We start from the raw sequence: 17,375 nt of genomic DNA on the forward strand, positions 1-17,375 counted from the left end.
TAAAAAAAATAAAAATAAAAAATTTCAATTTCCTCTGCTTTTCTTTCCCTTAAGAATAGTTTTGTTGGTTCTGTCTTTAGGCTACCAAAATATGTGAACATATGGTATCAGCATCACTAGCCCAAGGGGATTTGTGCCCCGGAGGCTGGCAGGGCTAGGGGCTGGTCATCTGGCAGCAGAATCTGAGTTCCTTTCAGAAAATCCTTTTTCCAACTGACTTGATTGCCCTGAATTTGTTTTGGGCTTCAGGAACTCAGAAAAAATACTTTGAAATGGTCACTATTCAGTGGCTCTCCCCAAGATGATGATGTTCATGAAGTGTCAAGAAATGTTGGCACTCTGGCAAGAAGGGTGAGGGTGAGGTGTGATAGGAGAACCTCCGATAATTCACAGGGTGGATAGATCTGCACCTTGAATACATGTAGAATGATGGCCAGGATGTTGGTGATCTGCTGCCTGCTTGGCTTGCAGGGAGGTGATGCAGGTGGCCTTGAGGGATGAGGGATTCAGTCTGGCTTACTTCCTGGCTATGACCTCAGTGACCTCTCCCATTTGTGAGGCCTTTAGCTGCAACCTTTGGTGGTTGGGGGTTGAAGGTTGGACTTCAGATGAAGAGAAAAGCTTACAAGCCCAGAAGTTGTCCATGACAAAGACGAGCTGTGCAGAAGCTGGGTGGCTTTTGAAAGCTAGCAGTTTTTGCCACACAACAGAAGACTTGTTCAGAAGTGAAGCCAGTACAGTCAAATCTGTGAAGTCAAGTGCAGAGTGACATCCTATTTGGGGCTGGGCTTCAGTAAGGGATCTGGGTTTGTAGACAGTCCAGGTGGAGTGATAGGGGGGCTTCTGGACTGCCTGGGATGAAGAGGTGACCTCTAGAGATCTGTCTTCAATGAGTACCCCCATGGCCCATTTGGCTTGTTCCACCTAAGCCCAGAACTCAGACATTCAGTCCTAGTGGCCAATTTACAGGTACACTTTGAAGGTTCCCTTGGCCTTTCCAGGAACTTGAAATGTTTTGCAGAGCTGGGCAAGCTGAATGGGCTGGAGGGCTGCTCCCCTCCGGTAGGAGGGCCTGAGTAGAAGCCATGTCTAGAACCAAAAGGGCAAGTGAACTGAAACGCCAGGAAACCAGAGTGTGAGCCCTGAGCCTAGGCCTGGAAGGTTTGGAGGTCACTGTACCTGCTACTGTGGAGTATTAGTGAGGATGGAACTTCCTGCCAGGGGCAGTCACTGTTTTTGTAGCTTCTTCCAGGTCTGTGGCAGGGCTGCTGGCCATTGGCTGTTCTCCGCTGCTCACATGCAACTGTCCCATGTGGATAAGCTGTGACCCTGTGTCCTGGGGCGAGGTGTAGTGAGGACAACAGGCAGGTGCATGACTGGCACTTCTGAGTGTAAGTCCAAAATACTACCCTGGTATTATATCAGTTCTAACCACCAGGAATTTGATGTCATTCACTTGTTGTTTCAAACTAATTGGGTTTGAAACTTGCCCAAAATCTTAATTTCAAAAATTCGAAGAGGTAAAGGGATGGTCAAAATGGGTGAAGGGGAGTGGGTGGTATAGGTTTCCAGTTATAGAATGAATAAGTCATGGAAATGGAAGGTGCAGCATAGGGAATACATTCAATGGTATTGTAATAGTGTTGTATGGTGACTATTGGTAGTTCTACTTGTGATGAACGCAGCATAACATAGAGACTTATTGAATCATTATGTTGTACACCTTAAACTGATAAAACCTTGTGTGTCAACTATACTTCAATTTAAAAAAAAGGGTTTCATATGTGTTAGAAAATTTTATGTTCAGGCTTTGAAAGTATGTAGATAAAAGAGTCACACTTGAATCATTTTGGGGCAACATATCACAAGGTGATGCAGTCGTTTCCAAATATTGGTTTCCAAAAGGTACTTTCCAAGGACAAGTTTCTTCCAAACAGCAATCATTTTCTTGGTCAGTCAATATTAAAGACATCACTTTTGTCTTTAAAAGATTAATATGGGTTTAAAAAAAATTAACTATTACTAACAGCCACTTGCAGAAGTGGATCACAAATCTGGAATGTATCATTTCATCAAAGAAAGATGTACAACTCATCTTTCCATGTGACAGTTGCTTAAATTACTTTGCTGTCAGTTGACTAGCCAACTGTCGTGTGATCCAAAAGTTTCATGATCACTTTCTAGCTCATTTTAAGAATATAGCAAAGATTCTATGGTATGTTAAACATCTTAAGAAATTAAGCTTTTGTGGTTTCTCAGTCTCAGCACTGTTGACACTTTGGGCCAGATCATTTTTTGTTGGTGCTGTGTACTGCAGCATGTTTACTAGCATCCCTGGTCCCCATTCACGAGATACCCCTTAGCTGTGAAAGCGAAACTGTCTCCAGACATTCCTGAATTGTCTTCCAGGGAGCAAAATTTTCCCCAGTTGAGAACCCATGCTCTAAAATGTCAGCTCCAGGAGGGCAGGGAATTTTTCCTGTTTGGTGTAACCATTCTATGATTCCTAGTGCCTAGAGTAATGCCAACCACATAGCAGGGATCCGATAACTACTTATTAAGTGAATGAATATTATGGTTGTCATTTTTGTTATAACAAGAAAAACAAGGATTTTCTCAATGGGTTTTAGGGTTTCTGTCTTTGTTTTATTTTTAATTAAAAACATTAAAAAAAAACATTTTATTTATTTATTTGAAAGAGAGAGCGAACACAAGCAGGAGGAGTAGCAGAGGCAGAGGGAGAAGCAGGCGTACCACTGAGCCAGGAGCCTGATTCAGGACTCCATCCCAGGACCTTGGGATCACAACCTGAGCTGAAGGCAGATGCTTAACTGTCAGCCGCCCAGGTGCCCCATGAGACTCCTGTCTTTGTGGTTAACAAATCTCAGCAGGACTTCATGAATATCTTTAAATTTTGTCAAGTCTAGTTTAACTACTGGATTGAATATTGCTGAAAAAATATTTTTTTGCAGAGGTTTACCTTCATGTTCCGGATAGTTCCTTCTGAATTCTTATTTTGGTTTCATACCATTGATAGCTAATTATCTCAAGAGAGTATACATTTAAGATTAGGTTCATTATTAATGATAATGGATATAAATCCACTTTCAAATACCCTTCTTGATAGTTTGTCTTATTTTTACTGACTTTGTCTGATTAGATAGTTGTGTTCATCTCATAATAGAAAAGGAGAAGCCTAAGCCCTGCTATTTTTACCTTGTTCACTGGTATTTTAGTATTATCTTCTATTTTTGGCTTTGCAGAAGTCTTTTAAAGCCAGTTATCCATTATCATCAGGCTTATTTGTATTAATGCTAGCTAATGTAATTTATCCTGGATGTGCAGACACCTGACGATGATAAACTAGTGACAGCTGGCATATTCCTTCAGGTCATAGAACTCTTATTCTTTTGTCAATATACTTCTCATGTTGTGATATGAGGCTATCTTACATGGTGTATATATCTATTATTTATATATGGGCATTGCTACATATATGTATTGCTTATATGTGTATTTTATCTTTCTTTTGGATTAGAATAGCACAATGCATAGTGGCTGTAATATTTTGTGTGTCATTTGTCATATGTACATTCACCTTTGAGAATCACAGGTCTAGTACATTTTGGGGGCAGATCCAATCTTCAAGCCTCACATTTTCAGCTGTGGCAAAGACAGTGTTATAAATCAGCCAAATCTCATTGTATTTTCCTCTTTCAGGGCATACAGGAAGTTACATTTTCCAGCTTCCCTTGCTTCAAGGTGTGGTCATGTCATCATGTCAGATGGCCATGTCTCATGGCCAACAGTGTGAAAGTAAGGGGAGTTGACTTGTGTTCATTCTGAGCTAAGGAAGTTGAGAGTCAGCATACCTTCCTTCATGCTCTCTCCAATGATTATCTTTCACAGTAATCTTGGAAACCATGCATTCTGGATGGTGGAGCTAAGAGAAAGAGAGACCCCCTGTTGGAGGAGAGCTGCCAAGGAGAATGCACAATCTATATTTGGCTTTGACTCTTTGTGTGTTAAAGATCCTAGATTTTGTGGTTGGATGTTAGGGTAGCTGGCATGAATTGTCCTGCCTGCTACACATGTTCTCTGTTAACAGTCCCTATCTAAATTCCTCAGTATAGCTCTCAATTATTGACTGTCTTTCATTGACATCACTCTGAAGAATATAGCAAAATGAAACTCACTTTCATATTGTTCAAAGAGTGTTGAAGCTGTAGCCCACTAAGTCATATTGTATCTCCTAATGAGAATCCTGAGGGAAGATTTCTCTTTGTTCTAGCAATTAGAAAAGATCTCTCACGGGTGTACCTCATCTTCTTTAATCTTACAGACATGATCAGTGTATGGTAACTAATCATGTTTTCTTCAGTGACAACTTTGTGGCTTATGTCTACTAACTATGTAATATATATTATTCTGCTATACATTATTCATTTTTGCAATATACATTATCCTGATTTTCTAACTTTATTTACCTGTGTCACTATACTTTCTTCTATAACATAAAAATAAATCCCTCTTTTAATGTTTGTTTTAATGCCTCAAATATTTTTGGCAAATATGAATATATTTGTATTTTTAAATTTTTATATGAGTATATTTAAAAAATAAGTTGACTTTTACTGTTCTCTGGTCATATTTTTTAGTTAGAATATAAATTCCCTGAAAGTTTGTAACATGTCTTCTAGATCTTTGGTAATTCTCCCAATAACATTTAATAAATATCCCTTGGTTGATTAATTAATAGAGATATTAGTACATGTGTTAATTTAAAACTGTTATAAATTTAGATGTGACAACAGCACAGATGTTAGGAAAAGGGACATTATAAGAAATCAGAAATCAGACATAGAGATGTATCTATACGGTGTGCATGACTTTTGTTACATTTATGCCTTCCTACAATTCAGTTCAAATGATCTCATTGTGTATTGCACTCTTTCTGTAGGAGCTATTTCATTTCTCACTCAAATGTAGATATCAAGTAACTTATGATTTAGGCAGGAATATAGTGTTTACAAGTTTCATTAGAAATCTTTTAATGAAATCAAAGGAGAGCAGTCCTGAGGTAGCACATGGGACATTTTTTTGTTAATATAAGAATTGCTTAGGTGTATTTTCCCTAGTGCAAATATCCAAATTATCATGGCTGCTGTAAACAGATACTGGAGTACAGCACAGTGATTTTCTTTAAAAGATGACAGCGGTGATGAATTACATGTCACTGTGAGTGTAGATAAGGTGCTCACAGTAGCAGTATCAGCCAATGTCAGGTGGGAAGGCAGCTATGCTGTGCTGAAGTCAAGGCTCACCAGTACATTTCCATACTTCCCTAGATAGCCCGTGGGATAGGTTTTGAAAAATCACTATGGTTCTGGGTCCATATGATCCGGTAACTCCTCAAAGAACTGTTTGCAGCTTCAGAAAGATATACGGTGTTAAAAAGCCTGGTTTTTAAGGGTGAATTGTCAGAAAATAAATATGTATGGCTATGTATATGTGTGTGTGCGTATGTGTGTGTATGTGTTTGTGTGAAATTTGCTTATTTGTGAACAAACAAATGTTTGAATTTGTATAAAGTATCTTCCATAATATGATACTATGTTAGGTCTAGAGGGTGTAAAATTTAGGAATAAAGTAAAATATTACTAATACATATATAATACAGTATATAAAGTATTAAATTATATAGCATAGATCTGAAGCATTCTTGAGAGGAAAAAAAGAAGGTAGTCCTTTGTTAAAATTTTACAGTGCTTCTCTCTTTGTGAAGCCTTATCAAAGTTCTAAGTCCTTTTTCTAGCATGTGTGAGACTCTTCAAAAATACTTTCCTCAGAGATCAAAATTCTACATTTCAGATTGGGTTAAATAGATTTTATATTTTGTCCTGCAGCTGTTGGAGCTATAATGGGGTAAATTGAGATTTGCCTTTTAGGGCATATTTCTCAACAGAGCAGTTTTGAAAATGAAACCAAATCTTCATGCTCCACTTGACATTGGAATTTAAAGTTATTTTTACAGGCTTCATTGCAGTAACTATGTGAAAGATTTAAAGGTATTATTAGAATATAGTAAGTTATAGTTAAAATAATTTTCTTCCAACATCTCATTCAGTAAATAAAAAACAGGAATACAAATTTTATCTTGCTATCATGTTTCACAGGTTTTCATATTTATGCTTTGACCAAATAGCACATTTTCTTGTGTAAAATGTTTCCTCCCTTTTAATTATAGCCAGATTTGCTGCCTCGGCAGGTAGAGCTTTTATGAACTTGAAAAGTAGTTTGGTTTAAGTAGGGTATGTAGGAGCAAACCCTTCAAGGAAAATCACATTTTGTCTGAAATGTGGTATGGTATCTAAATATAGCCTTGACTAAGTCCCTAGAACATTGAGGTACTGGAAAATATTCAGGTATCCCTACTGGGGATAGATCTACTTTCGATTTTACAAAGTAGTGACTGTATGAAGTCACTAGAGCTGAACGGAAAAAAGGGCTTCGAATTCATAGTAAAGTCCACAAAAGAAATAACTGAACAAAAGCATGAGCAAAGGAAGGACTGTGTCTGTCTTCCTTTTCATATTTGACTTGAAGGGCCTTTGACCTTAGGCAAGACTGTGAAGCAAACCACTTTTGTTTTTGTCTTATTCGACTTCCTCCTTCCATTACACGCCCCTGCAAGTAGACTGTGTATCATTCCTGGAGGGCCTTGGCCTGAGCGAACTGCCAGCTAATCCCTAGTAAAGTAGATGTGAAAGGTTTCTTTCAGAAAATGGGGACTAGCTGTCTCTAATCTCCGCTGACTTTAGGGAATCAGGCTCAAACTACAGCTTAAAGATGGAAGGATTTAGGTTCGTTTACAGTGAAGACTGGTAAATATCAGTTCCATAGTCATTCCGGAAGTCTTTTAAAATGAGAATTCCTCATGTGTCTGAGACAGCGTAAATCTTGATGTTAATCTGAAAGGTAATGAAGGCGTGGTAGCTAAAGAGCAAATTCTGGGTAACCGTATGGTAGAATGTATGATTCCAGGGTTAGGCTTTTTTTTTCCATACAAAAAGATATTTTAGGTCTGATCTTTACTCATTTGTGAAATTCTAAAGATCCCAGTTTGGGAACAACTAGTAGAAAGCTTTCATTTTATATATTTAAATGAATAATTAATGGATAAAACAGAAATAAAAATAAAATAACCGATACCTAACAAAATTAATAGCTTGCCGAAAGTTTTATTACAAGATGATGACAAAGTCAAGAGTAAAAAATTCAGATTTCCTAATGTCAATTGAGCACTCTTTCTATAACAGTATTCTACTTCTTAAATTTAAATTATGATAATTGACAAGCTGTTCCCCAATAATTTAAGTATCCTATAGAATATAATATCAGCTGAGTCCCAGCCTGTTACCATCTTTCTAACAAGAACAAAACATGTATTGGGGGGCGCCTGGGTGGCTCAGTGAGTTGAGCCACTGCCTTCGGCTCAGGTCGTGATCTCAGGGTCTTGGGATGGAGCCCCACATCAGGCTCTCTGCTCAGCGGGGAGCCTGCTTCCTCCTCTCTCTCTCTCTGCCTGCCTCTCTGCCTATTTGTGATCTCTGTCAAATAAATAAATAAAATCTTAAAAACAAACAAACATGTATTGGGATCAGTGTGGACTATTCTGAATAGTTAGATCAGTTGTTTTTGACACTGTAATGTGCAAACAAATGACCTGGGCATCTCCTTACAATGCAAGTTGAGCTCCATAGTAATGAGGTGGAGCTTGCATTTCCAACAAGCTCCCAAGAGACTCAGATGTGGCAGCTGGGGTTCAGAATAGGGATGAAAGACCCCTCAGTGCCCTAAGAAGGATAAGGTTTCTGTCTTTAGAGAACTTGGACTTCAGACCCCAGGTGAAAAAAATAAAGAAAAGCAAGACAACAGATAAATATATCTTGAATGGATGGTTTTTAAATATGTATATTATTCTTTGTGAATGTTAGATTTTCCACTTAGAGGAAAACCCCTCCTGCTTAGTCCCATTTTTACTTTTTCTACTGTATAGAAAACCACTCAGTACATAGTGGCTGTTGAAGAAATGCCAAATGACTATCATTATCATACGTCACTGGAAATATCTAGGTGGAACCAGAACATTCAGTCTTGTGATAAAATTCCTTTCAGTGATGGATTATCAGAATGGCTTGATGGTGGATTTCTTCGCACCTTCATTAATTCCCCAAATTCTTTCCACTTCACATGCAGAGTAGGGTCAGGCGGTCTCTTCAATTCCTGGGGAGATCCCGCAGGTTTTGAGGCTAATGGACAGAGTGGATGTAGATGAATGGCTATTAACTGTTTCCTCATCAAACCAGAGTTTGAGGGTGAGAGAGAGGGAGATGGAAGCAATGAAAAGACTGGGATTTCCCAAAAAACTTTTCCCCCAAAATTCTACTGTGCTGTCCCACACAGTAGGTGCTTGCCACTTAACAAGTTGTTGTATACTTCTACTGTGTGCTATGGGGATTAATAAAACAGGACAAAGGATTTCAGAGAATTGATTCAGCCAAAATTAACTTGTTTAAATTAACTAAAATTAATTTTAAATTAACTAAAATTAAGGGAAAAAATGCGAACTCACTTCTGGAGCTGCACAAGACACATTGGAAGTGCTGGGTAATGTGTGCCCAGGGCCTACTGCATTGCATCGCAGTGCAGAGGCAGATCACTTTCATCGTCGCAGGAAGTGCTAGTGGACATGAGGAGCACAAAAGGACGGCAAGCTCGATTTGAGTGGAGGCTGGAAGTTACTGAGAAATAGGTAACTAGACAGTGATTGCTTGAAAACAGCACTCAAACTGGAGGAGGAGACTAATGGGAGGGGGTGGGTTTAGTTTGAGTGTAGGGGAGTGGAACAGTAAAATTAGTTCTCACATCATAACCAATTCTTTTGATCCATTCCTTTTTTTCCTTAAGTGAGCAGTGTGTACATACAACATTACTTCACAGATTCATCCCATAACCCATCCTTTTAGGAAAACATTTTATATACCAGAGCACATAGTGCTTCCTGCCATGCTTTATACATATTTTATGTTATGCAAACTACTCTTGATTTTATGTCTCCCCAGTGGTAGATGTGTATTCTTTTGTTAGCTCAGTTTGTGAAAGTGCTTTACTCTGGTGCTCAGATATCAGGATCAGAGGTTCTGCTTTTATGTCTTATGACATTGTTTAATAATTCTGTTTTCGTTCATTCATTCGCTCAACAAGTAATTATTAAGCACCTACTAGGTACCAGGTGTTGTTGACTCTTCCTCTTTCTTCTCTTTTCCAGTGGCAGCTTCTTTCTTCTGATTGAGAGCATAAACATAATAAAATGAAATTACCCAGGCTGAACTTAATATTACAAAATATTTTCTAAGTAGAGCAAACCACATTGTTTAGAAATTTGGGTCAAATGGATGAACTTCTATCTTAGGAAGAGAGAACTTTTATAGCTTTTCCTTCTTCAGTCTTAAGATAACTTCTGATTGCTCAATAGCCTTAGACCTTATATCTGTTTCTTGGGGCTGCCATAACAAATTACCACCAACAGGGTGACTCAATAGAAACATGTTCTTTCATAGATCTGGAGGCTGGAAGGCTGAAATCAAGGTGGGGGTGGGGCCATTCTCCTTCTAGGGAAGCATCCATTTTTATCTCTTCCCACCTTCTGGTGCTTGCTGGTAATCCTTCTTGTTCCTCGTCTGGCAGCTGCCTCCATCATCACGTGCCTATCTTTTGTCTGTGTGTTTCAGTATTTCAGTGTCTCCTTGTCCAAATCTCCTTCTCCTTCCTAATATAAAGACATTAGTCACTGGATTAGGATCTAATTTAGCCCCCTGTGACCTCATCGTAATGATTACATCTGCAAAGACCATTTCTATGTACAGTCATGGTCGTTAGTACCAGGTGTTATGACTTGAACGTCTTTTTGGAGGACATAGTTCAACCCACAACAGCCACTTCAAGTATATAAGCATATATATATATATATATATAATTGATTTTAGCCCCCAAGAAAAGTAGCAAGGAAGCAGGACTACAAGGAGAGCCTGAGGTTCAACAGGAGAAGAAATAACATTACTCTGACCCTTGGTCCTTACAGCTTCTTCAGGGAGCAGATGGGATGAGCCGTGAGAAAGATCAAAGACAACCCAGGACCAGAGGGCAGAGTGATGAGCACACTGGACACCAAACGGATTATAAATCACTTCTAGTCCTTTTAAGTTACTTCTTATGCCTTTTCTTCCCTCCTACCACTCTTCCTTCTATTTGCCTCTTTTCCCTCTCCCCCTGCCCTTCCATTTCCATTCAGTCTCTCAGTCATCCTTTTCCTTTGAGCCCAAAAGCAAAGAAGAAATATATTATGTGATCAAAGAACTTCCAAAGAACGCTTGTATATTCCCCATTCAATTATAGGTGCTTTATGAAATGTTATCTTTTCCAAATGAAACAACCTAAATCTCGCATCCTGAGGACAAATGATAGGACAAGTTTTGTCAATTTCTTTGCTTGATGTCAACCAAGTTTTGGTTGAATCAATTCTCTGAAATACTTTGTCCTGTTTTATTAATTTCCATAGCACACAGTAAAAGTATACAACATCTTGTTAATCAATATGTAGACATAAAAACAAAGGAAGAAAACAGGAAGGACATCTGTTAACGTTTCCTAAAGAGCTGACTCATGTTGTAGGTTAATTTACTCTGATCTTCCTGAGGCTTTTGTTCATTCTCATTGCAAATATTTATAAAATGCCCACTATGAACAATGAATTTTCCTAGAATTGTAAATGATGCAGAAATAAATAGGACACAGTGCTTGCTTTCAAGAGGTTTCCAGTTTGGTGGGAGAAAGACTCCTATATAAATAAATCAGATGTAAGGTAAAATGAGATAAATGCTGCAGACAGATTCAAAGTATTAAGTGAGTATTTGGGGAAAGAGGGATTAATCATAACTGGGAGTGTACTTGATAGAAGTAATGGAGTTTGCAATGGGAATTCAAGAATGGAGAGTTAGGTCAACTAGGAGATAGTCCTTAACATTACCATCAGAATACTGAGCAATGGTGTTGAGGTAGGACAGAGTAGTGTATATTCTGAGACAACACCAACAACCATAGGGTATAGTTAAAGGGAAGTGAAGTAGAAAATAAGGTTGAAGAGAAGTTTAAAGATCCCAAAGTGAAGGTTTTCCTTTGAATTCTTGATTGCAGTGTTTAGACTTCATACTATGTTTAATAGAGACTCATCAAAGTTTCTCATTGGAGGACTGAAAGATCAGTTAGGAAGTGACTGAAATAGTCGAGGAGTCAGAACATAGAATCTGACAAAAGAAAGGAGCAGAGGATGGGGAGAATAGGGAGATTTGCAGCATAAAGGAGCAGTAGAATCAAGAGTCTGCAGCTGATAAGATGTTGAAGATGAGGAAGAACATGGAGCATTGAGAATCTTGGCAGTGCCATGAAGGAGAAGGTTCCGCAGGGGAGAAGGGATGTATTGAGGAAGGGAATTAAAATTATGTTCTGGTCTTGTGGAATTTGTGAAACAGATGAGGCCATCCAGCAGGTAGTGAAAATGCATTTTAGAATTTTGAAGAGCAGTCAAAGAGTATTCTTTTTTTTTTTTTAAAGATTTTATTTATTTATTTGAGAGAAAGCACAGAGGAGAGTAAAAGGGAGAAGCAGACTCCCCGCTGAGCAGGTGGCCTGATGTGGGGCTTGATCCCAGGACCCTGAGATCATGACCTGAGCTGAAGGCAGACACTTAATGACTAAGCCACCTAAGCGCCCAGAGAGAGTATTCTTGAGTTCAGAGATGAATATTGTTAACAAAAGAATGGATTTTAGAGAAAAGGGGGATGACTAGCCCCTTCTCTGCTATGGAAATACCATGTATCTACACTTATAGTACATTTTATCATATTGGAGAAACACTTAGAAACAAAAGCATTAGCATTTGCTAAACATAACTGTGTTGAAAGAGGAAAACACGTATAAGATAGAGAAATACTAAGTGAGATAAGAAAAGGCTTATGGATTCAAGGGGTGGGGGAGGGCCTAATTTAAAGATTTGTTTGTTGATTAAAGGAAGTCTTGTTTTTGATGGATTTTATATTCTATAATGGGTCATTGAAGGGTTGTAGAATATATTTACATAAAAGTGCTATCTAATATTTGGATGGGACAGTCAGAATAGAGAGCTGTGTGGGCAGTCAATTAACTGGAAAATAATTTGTCTGTGATGCTTATGTCCTTCAAATCAGTTAGGAGGCATTTCTAGTTTTATTTAACTTGAAGGTGAACTTCCCCAGAGTAATAAGTGTCCAAACAGTGGAACAGGCTTTCTCTGGAGGTCTTAGACTTCCAACTCAAAGAAGTGTTCAAGAAAAGTATGGTTGGCCATCTGTTGAGATATTACAAAAGGCATTTTTTCTTTAGGGTAAAACATTGGCCTAAATGTCACCCAAAACTGTATTAGCTCAGGATTAGAAGTTAAATATTGTGTTAGGCATTGCCCGGATAACTGTCCTCTGGTTCCAATGACATCCCTGTTGCTGATGCTGCTGGAACCCAAAGTCAAAAGGATCACAGGAGATTGTAAATACTCTTAGTGTCTTTTATCTTTCCTCAAGATTCTTATTTTCTAATCTTGAAACATTTTTAGGTCTTGTGTGTGGAGAATAAAAATGGAAATGTGTCTCATGGGATGTTTTGTTTTGTTTGAATTTTGAAGGCAGCCCCAAAGATAAGATTTACTTTATAAAGTATCTTAAACATTTTATTTCAAGTCAATTCTTAGAGTTTAAATGGAAAAATTATCAAGGTATGTTTATGCCGGTATAGTTAAAGTTTTGCTATTAATACAAAATACCTTAAAATTTCGAACTGATTATAATGCTGACAATTTTGTCTATACAGTAGAAATGTACTTCATTATTTAACTTACTTGTTTTTTCATTTGAATCTTACTTTCTTTTCTGTACTTGGAATATGTACTTATGCTTACTATGATTATAAAATTAGTCCAGTTAACTATGACAAAAAAGGGGCTCTTGGGTGGCTCAGTTGGTTAAGCATCTGCCTTTGGCTCAGGTCATTATCCCATGGTTCTGCGATCAATCCCCGAATTGCTGGGCTCCCTGCTTCTTGGGGAGCCTGCCTCTCTCTCTCTCTCTCTGCTTGTGCTTGCCCTCTCTCTGTCAAATAAATAAATAAAATCTAAACAAAACAAGACAACTATGGCAAAATGAAAATAGTGTTCGTAAATCTTAAATAAGAACAAAGATAAAATATAACTGCTTAGTATCCTCTCCCATTATGTTTATGTTTTTGACATAAGATTGTGGTTCTCTCATTTGGTAGTCTTATTTATTTATTTACTTAATTTTTTAAAGATTTTATTTATTTATTTGACAGAGAGAGAAATCACAAGTAGGTGGAGAGTCAGGCAGAGAGAGAGAGAGAGAAGCAGGCTCCCCACTGAGCAAAGAGCCCGATGCGGGGCTCGATCCCAGGACACTGAGATCATGACCTGAGCTGAAGGCAGCGGCTTAATCCACTGAGCCACCCAGGCGCCCCTCATTTGGTAGTCTTAAAGCCAATCTTAATCCAATTTCTAGTCTTATTAGCCAGAGTCATATTCACATGTATTTTTTCAACAATAGGTGGCACTAGCATACAAGCATCTCATGTGTATTCAATCCAGCAAAAATGTTAATAGGTGGGAGAGAAATATACAATATTTAAAATGCCTGAAGATTGGGAATTCAATTCTTTTTCCTTTTTTTAATAAAATTCTTAATTATGTTATTTTAGTCACCATACAGTACATCATTAGTTTTGGGTGTAGTGTTTCACGATTCATTGTTTGCATATAACACCCTAGTTCTCGGTATAAAATACATGCCCTCCTCAACACCTATAACTGGGCTTACCCATCCCCTAATCCTCTCCCCTCTAAAACCCTCAGTTTGATTCCTGGAATACATAGTCTCTCATGGCTCCCTCCCCCTCTGATTTCCCTTCCTTCATTTTTCCCTTCTCCTAATGTTCTCCTTATGTTCCACAAATAAGTGAAACCATATGATAAGTGTCTTTCTCTGTTTGACTTATTTCACTTAGCACAATCTCCTCCAGTTCCTTCCATGTTGATGCAAAAGTTGGGTGTTCATTCTTTTTGATGGCTGAGTAATATTCCATCATATATATAGACCACATATTCTTTATTCATCTTTCTATTGAAGCTCCTTCCACAGTTTGGCGATTGTGGACATTGCGGCTATGAACATTGGGTTGCATATGGCCCTTCTTTTCACTACATCAGTATCTTCAGGGTAAATATCCAGTAGTGTCTTTTTAACTTTTGAAGAACCTCCGTACTGTTCTCCAGAATGGCTGTACTGACTTGCATTCCCACCACCAGTGTAAGAGGATTCCCCTTTCTCCACATCCTCTCCAACATTTGTTGTTTCTTGCTGTGTCAATTTTTGCCATTCTTACTGGTGTAAGGTGGTATCTCAGTGTGGTTTTGATTTGAATTTCCCTGATGGCTAAAGATGTTGAACATTTTTTCATGTGTCTGTTAGCCTTTTGTGTGTCTTCCTTGAAGAACTGTCTGTTCATAACTTCTGTGCATTTTTTGATTTAATTACTTGTTTCTTTGGTTGGTTGGTTTGTTTTCGGGTGTTCAGTTTGAGAAATTCTTTGTAGATTTTGGATATCAGCCCTTTGTAGTGTCATTTGCAAATATCTTCTCCTATTCTGTGGGTTGTCTCTTTGTTTTGTTGACTGTTCGGGAATTCAGTTCTGAGGAACATAGGTATATTGGAGATCCATGTGAGATACAAGTAGTTCTTGAGTGGGAAGATATTTCAGAACATGAACATAGGTGACCTTTGAACTATGTAGGAGTTAGAGGCACTAGCCCTTGCACAAACATCCCTGTATCATTTTTGGATTCCCTAAGACTTGACTTCTAGTAACCTACCTTTGACCAGAAGCCTTACTGATAACATAAACAGTCAATTCCTGCAATTAAGTAAGCTATAGAAAAGAAAATGTTATTAATAAAATCCTAAGAGAAAATACATTTACAGCACTGTACTGCAGTTTTTGGAAAAATCTGTGTATAAGTAGACCTGTGCAGTTCAAACCTGTGTTGTTCAAGGGTCAACTGTAATCATATTATAGTTTTCCATTTGATAGGCTTGCACACATGAAGCTTTACTTTTATTAAATTCTGCCTAAGAAGCATTGCAGTTTGGGCGTTTGTTACCAGATTGCTGCCAACCATAGTCAGACAAATGCCTCTTGCTTAAATAGCTAAATTTAATTTTATACTACCACATAAAAATCCAATTGCTATTAAGACTTTTCTTCAAACTGACAACTTTATTAGAATAAGAGCACAACTATTAATGTGATCACTCAATACCTCTGGGTCTCCTTTTCTTAATTGGTAAAATGTAAGGACTAGATTATTATTTTTTTTTAAAGATTGTACTTATTTATTTGACAGACAGAGATTACAAGTAGGCAGAGAGGCAGGCAGAGAGAGAGGAGGAAGCAGGCTCCCTGCTGAGCAGAGAGCCCGATGCGGGGCTCAATCCCAGGACCCTGGGGTCATGACCTGAGCCGAAGGCAGAGGCTTTAACCCACTGAGCCACCCAGGCGTCCCAGGAAGATTATTTTTAATATTCCTCTACTAGTCTATGACATTCCATATAAGAATGACATATGATTTAGAGCAAGATTTAAAAAAATATAAACACCCAAAGTACAACTAAGTATTTATTATTAATTCTTTAATAAAGTTAATCTTTAAATTTTTCCCTTGTAGTAATAACTTGATAAATTAATTTAGAATCTTTCCTAATATGAATATCTACAGGTAGATATTGCAGGCAAGCAGTCGCTTAACCAACTGAGCCACCCAGTCACCCAGAGAACTGTTAATCTTAAGTATTTGATACAAATTAGAATTTTAAACATATTCATAACCTCAGTAGTCAACAAGGAAAAGTAGACAAGAAATATTTTATTAGCAGAAGATATTAAATAAAACAAATATATTCAAAGCAATATATTTTTACTCCAAAGACCACAGAAATCTAGGCGCTACCTGAAATATATTGATTTATCTATCTATAAAAAAGATTAACAGTTCTTAGTAATTCAGTCAGCTTTGCAACTTATCTTTAACACTCATCAATGATAAAAACAACTTTGGAAGACGGAGCATTAAAAAGGAAATTAAGAAACCAAATTCTTGCCACTCATATAACATATGGTGGTTTTAAGAAGTAGAATGAGTTCTACTTCTTTGTAAAATCTTTCCTTACATTCCTAGCTACCCAGCTTGACAGTGTTTGGTGATTGTTGTCTTCATTTGTGTATACATATAACTCCAAGTAGATCCCGAGGTAATTGAAACCAAATTCCTTTCTTGTGTATTTCACTGATATATGTGTGTATGTATATATAGATATATTTTCTCTCTCTTTTCTCCTTGAATTTCTATTAGTCTGATACCAGACATACTAGATTGATTCTGATCCTGTCCAGAGTTTATCAGGAGTAAGTAGTAGCCTTTTGGCTTCAAGAAAGTTGTGATTTTCTTTATCATGGACTTTGCTACCATTCTCCAAGTGCTTTCTTTCAGAACTTTGTTGTGATTTTTTACTTGCTGATGGACTCCTCTTGGTCTCTTTATTACATTTTAGCTGAGTCTCAGAATACATGCATGCAATCTGTCTTCGATGACTAGAATTAAAAGTACTTTTATGACTATTTTGTTTAGAGTTTAAAGACATTAACTTAGATCAGTGGTTCTTCAAGTTTGATCCTTGGACCAGCAGCATCAGCACCACCTCGCAGTTTGTTAGAAATGCAAAATCTTGGGCCTGTCCTGGACTACTGAATCAGAAACTTTAGGGATGATTCTGAAAACCCACATTTTTAGCAAGCCCTTCCCATGATTCTGTTACAAGATCAAGTTTCAGATCACTGATTAAAGGAATCAGACATGTCCTTCTGGCATCATTTCTTTCTTATTCTTTTTGTTTTTAGGTTGAATTAATTTTGGCTCTTTTTAAATTGCTTCCTTCTTTGTAGTTTCTTTTTGTTTATCTTTTTTGCCCTCTTACTTAAGTGTACACTTACATTTCATATTTATTCTTTTTTTAAAGGATTTATTTATTTATTTGTGGGGGGCAAGAGTGGCAGAAGCAGAGGGAGTAGGAGGGAGAAAATCCCAAGCAGACTCCATGCTCAGCACAGAACCTGATGTGGGGCTCATTCTTATGACCTTAGACCATGATCTGAGTCAAAACCAA

The sequence above is a fragment of the Mustela nigripes genome, chromosome 15, assembly GCF_022355385.1.
Source record: "Mustela nigripes isolate SB6536 chromosome 15, MUSNIG.SB6536, whole genome shotgun sequence".
Lineage (NCBI taxonomy): Eukaryota > Metazoa > Chordata > Mammalia > Carnivora > Mustelidae > Mustela > Mustela nigripes.